Genomic DNA, 4,810 nt, shown 5'->3' with positions numbered 1-4,810 from the left:
TCTGATACACAAAAGTCTCACACAAAAGAAAGAGGGCCCAAGACAAGAACAAAGGCAAAAGACAAAGAAGGATCCTTTCTCCAAGAAGAGAGAAAGAGAAAGAAAGAAAGAAAAGGTCCAACAATGAAATGGGCAGGGGCGACCAGAGGCATTGTGATGTTGATGAGTGTAACAGGAGGAGTGTCGCTAACGAAGAGGTACTCATCCAATCAGGCAACCAAGGTAAGAATTTGAGCCTGCATAAGAATTGCCACCAAGTATGTGTCCTAGAATGCAACCTTTAGGACCTACTAGAATTGGTCATAGATGCTGACCTTGACTCCCAACCAGTAAGGAAAGTGTCATGAATCACCACCTTAAAGTTTCTAATCACTGCCCATTTACCCTCCTGTCGAGAAGCCACAACAAGATCCCAAGCCTGCTTAAGTTTAGTCACCTGCGATCTAGTAAGATCCTCATCAAGATAAATCTTGGTGGGGAGAGAGAAGAGCTTCCTCTTTGTCTTAAGAGCCCGAAGGCGGTCAGCAAGTGAGAGGAACCAGATAAAGAGGGTATTGTCATACCCAACCGAGGCGCAATCTAGTGAAATATCAGTGATATCTAGTTGGTCTTTAAGGAAGGAATAGCCCACTGCAAGAGGCTCAAAAGAAGAAGGAAGAGGGAGACAACGGACCCTCAAGTTTAGTTCACGGGCACACCTGATCCTTTCATCAACCATCTTGGTTTGGACCAACTTCTCCACCCCGGAGAGAGACACTAGGTTGGGGTTGTTACAAATAGATGCCCAAGATTTTAGCTATTGTTCTATTTAGGTCTTGAGGGAACAATGTTTCCTATCAAGTTCATATTATTGCTCCTTTAGTGTGTGGATATTAGACAACCATGACTCGAAATCAAATAGTTGGCTCATGTACATGTCCATTTCCTTTGAGAGCTCCGCGATTTGTGAAGTAATAACTGTATCCAGCAAGCAGTCGAATTGTTTCTTCAAATCAGTCTGTGTTTCTTCAAGCTGAAGCATCTGAGCGACTAACTTTTGAGAGAGGTTGGCTAACGAAACAACTATATCTTTCAATGCTATATTATCCTTGTCAAGTTTTGCTAAACGATCAAGAATCTGTTGAAATGTGACAGGATCAAGTGGAGGATTCATTCTGTCAAATAGTTGGCGTGCAAACCCCAACTACCCGCACTGTACACCCACGACACTGTTCACCCGCGATATTGTTCACGCAACATTGTTCACCATGGCACTGTTCATGTGACACTGTTCACCATGGCATTGTTCATCCGTGCACTATTCACTTGACACTGTTCACTCGTAACACTGTTCACTCGACACTGTTCACCATGGCACTGTTCGCCCGTGACACTGTTCACCCTCTATTGGAAGTTGTCGCTGCGAGAAGAAGAAGCCTGTGATGCTATGAAAGAGACCTAAGGCATCTGCTAAATCCTTCAGAGATTCTGTTAAATGCTTCCTGTGAGAAGCCATAAAAACTGAGAGCACCCTCTGGCAGATCGATTCCAACTCCTCCAACCAGGACACTAAATAGTGGATGATGGCTAGGGCATTGCAGATTGGTGGACGACTAGGGCATTACGAATTAGTGTGATAGAACAGTGACAGTTGCAAGGGTTGACTCCATATTCCTTGCAAGGGTTCTAAGGAATATTAATGCGGAAGAAGGTATATTTATTCTTTACCTATTTTGGCTTTGTCTTTAGTACTGGATTGAATGTGGTTGTCCAGAAGGGTTGCTATCTAATTCAATAAGAACAATTTTGTTGTACTCAAATTCTTTTTGTTTGATTTGTGTGAGATGGTTCTTGTGTAGATTCATGAATTATAACCTTATACCTTGTGACGTTGGTGTAGGGATAAGATTTTCTTCTAAAGAGCATATATCTCTCTGAGAAGGCATATGTGCATATCAAACTTGTTCTTGGGAGGATGAATGAGCGATGTCTTCACAATGCGACAATACGATGATTTGGACTTAGAGTTTTTGGGCAACAAGTCTGCGCAGATCAATGTTTTTCTCAAATGGAGTAGGAAACAAAGAACAGAGGTCTCCATGTCCACTCATATTTCTTCCTGTGGAATTGATACCAAGTAGTGGTAAGCCCAAAATGCAATCTACAACCCAAAAGTAGTGTGGATAAAAAATAACTCAAGATCAAGCCTTAAAGGATGTTGCCTGACTGGCATGTGCGGGACATCTTTTGAGCATGGAGATTAAGAGCCCTTTGATTTAAGTCTTAGAGATTTTAAGATGAGTTATACGTACTATTCTAATTTCTAAGACTTTGTGGTTGCCTTGTCAATAGAGGGGAATGTGAATTACCTATTGCTAAATCTCAAATTTTTGCTTGATTTAAAATAATCTCCTAGCCATTGAGAATTCATGTGATGTTAGTTGGTCGGTAAGTTGTTAAGATATTTGATCATGTGAAGTGAAATTTATGGTTGTTCATTATTATTTCACATGACATGTTAGTTGATTGTTATACTTGAATTTAATAAGAAATGTTATATAATCGTCACACATGAAATTAGAAATGAATATTATGGAAATTGGAAAATGATTATGTAATGTTTTGAAATCTAATTGATATTTTGAAAATCATGGAAATATGTTATTATTTTGGGATCTTTCCTTCTTTTGCAAGAGTACGATGAAGGAGGGGTGGGGGGGGACTATTGCCAAAATGGAAGTTAGGAATGGGACTCCAAACCCAATGTCAAACCATCAGGTATGAAATCTAACCACCTTGATCAAAGAATAAAACAACTAAACAAGCAAGAATGTACAAAGGATAACCATGAGATAACCAATTGAATTATAACATTAAAATTTATATAAAGAAAATATTACCTTCATATGTGGATGATATTTGTATACCTTGCAAATTCTATCATGTCTTAGTATAATAATACCGTATCTATACTCATACTTGGTGTGTGTGTGTGTGTGTGTGTGTATACACACACACACACACACACATTGTTAGAATGTTTAGAATAATTGAGAGGGGGGAGGGGATGAATTAGTCACTCAAGGTCCATTAGTACCAATTAAACGATCAAACAATTAAACACTTTTTTGTTTTGCTTATCCTGCAACTCAGTCTCTATTGTAGTCTGAATAACAATATTAACTAGTAGTTTACTATCCTAATATATCAATCTTGCATAAAGTAAACATTTGGAATGTAAAACACCATAAAAATATTTAGCACAAGTTCAACATGAGGATCTAACGTGGAAACCCAATTTGGGAAAAACCATGAGCAACATGTCACCAATTTTTCATTTTTCTAAAGTGAGCACTATTAGGAATCAACCCTGTTAAATATTATACTACACGTCGTTAAATGTAACCTGGTTAAAGGATTTAATCACCCTATTAGGAGTGGCTTTGTTAGAGGACTTTAGAACATTCCTGTAGAATGTCACCCAGTTAAAGGATTTACATAGACTGTTAAGTCCTTAATGATAGTTAGGTCAACCTTTTGATTAAAAGGATTTCAATACAATTTATTTACAATGATTAGAAAGAAAATAGTAGGGTTTAATTTGTATGATTATAACTCACTTAAATGTAATTTCAGATCTATGTTCAGTTAATGTGTTGATTCCTAGATAAGCCTTCCTTGTCACTTTTGTCCTTGATTTGCTTGGCAACCCTTCAAGCAGTCACCCTTCTCTTCACAACAAACTCAAGCCTTCTGCTTAGATTTTCTTATCAACCTCAGCAATTTTGTTCCATCTCATTGGAAATCTTTCAAATATGCACAACTTCGCTTCTCTCTTCTCTTCTACGCATATACCCCTTTTTTTAAAGTTTGCCTTTGTGCCTCCTTAAATAGATAATTCTGGTCCTTTGTCATTTCTCATAATCACAGTAGATCTTAGGGTTTGTGATATGATCCAATAGATTCATTGTATTTGTTGATCTCCTTCTCTTCTAGAAACTTCTCATGGAATTCGTTCATTAGGTATCTTACCTAATCCTCTCCTTGAATTAACTAATCGAATGCCTCAATCCTTATCTTCAACACACTTTCGTATCTCAAGAAATCAACCGAGTCAACTGGAAACCACAGATACTCATACACATTCAAAATATTGTCACTCAATCATTACTAAGTTTTGACACTCGGTCATCATTGGTCACTTTGACACTTATGCTATTTACTTGGTTGATACTGATGCTTGGTCAACACTAGTTGATGCTCAGCTTGCTCTATTCCAGCACTTGATCGACACTAGCATCCCTCGACATGAATTTCAAGTTCCTTAATCTTCTCTTGTATTCCTCAGTCAAGCTTATGCAATCTGTCAGTCTCTTCTCATGTCTTCATAATGTAAACGATCAAATTATCTTGTCAAAGTCTAACTAATCAAATGTCTATTGTAGCTTCCTTTTTATAACTCATCATTTCCTCTAGGTGCTTTTGTTATAAGAAACTTCTCAAATCCTCTCCATCAATCAAATAGATATGACATTTAGACCAGATATCAACATGTGTCATCAGTAGATTTGACATCAATGAGAACATAACAATTGTTTCAATTGTAGTTTCCAACAGGCATGTGTGTGTGTGTGTGTGTGTGTGTGTGTGTGTGTGTGTGTGTGTGTGTGTGTGTATGCGTATATGTATATGTACATACACATACACATACACATATACATGTATGTATGTATATATGTACATATATGTATATATATGCATAGTCTCTAATAAAGTACATACATAGATACATGTGTGTGTGTATATAAAAGCTACTCATACAAACATGAAT

At 37.5% G+C, this 4,810-nt stretch overlaps 1 long non-coding RNA gene across 1 annotated transcript; it reads left to right on the top strand.

Annotated features, from left to right (window-relative positions):
• Positions 1 to 481: 481 nt before the first annotated feature.
• Positions 482 to 2,353, top strand: LOC149576568 (uncharacterized). Its single transcript, XR_016361795.1, has 2 exons — positions 482 to 1,690; positions 1,880 to 2,353. It is a non-coding gene; the product is annotated as an uncharacterized LOC149576568 (long non-coding RNA).
• The last annotated feature ends 2,457 nt before the right edge of the window (positions 2,354 to 4,810 follow it).

The sequence above is a fragment of the Cupressus sempervirens genome, chromosome 1 (genome assembly GCF_028749045.1).
Source record: "Cupressus sempervirens isolate cs-2001-9-10 chromosome 1, ASM2874904v1, whole genome shotgun sequence".
Classification (NCBI taxonomy): Eukaryota; Viridiplantae; Streptophyta; class Pinopsida; order Cupressales; family Cupressaceae; genus Cupressus; species Cupressus sempervirens.
The sequence above is the reverse complement of the archived record's forward strand: the minus strand, read 5'-3'. Positions and strand labels throughout refer to the sequence as shown.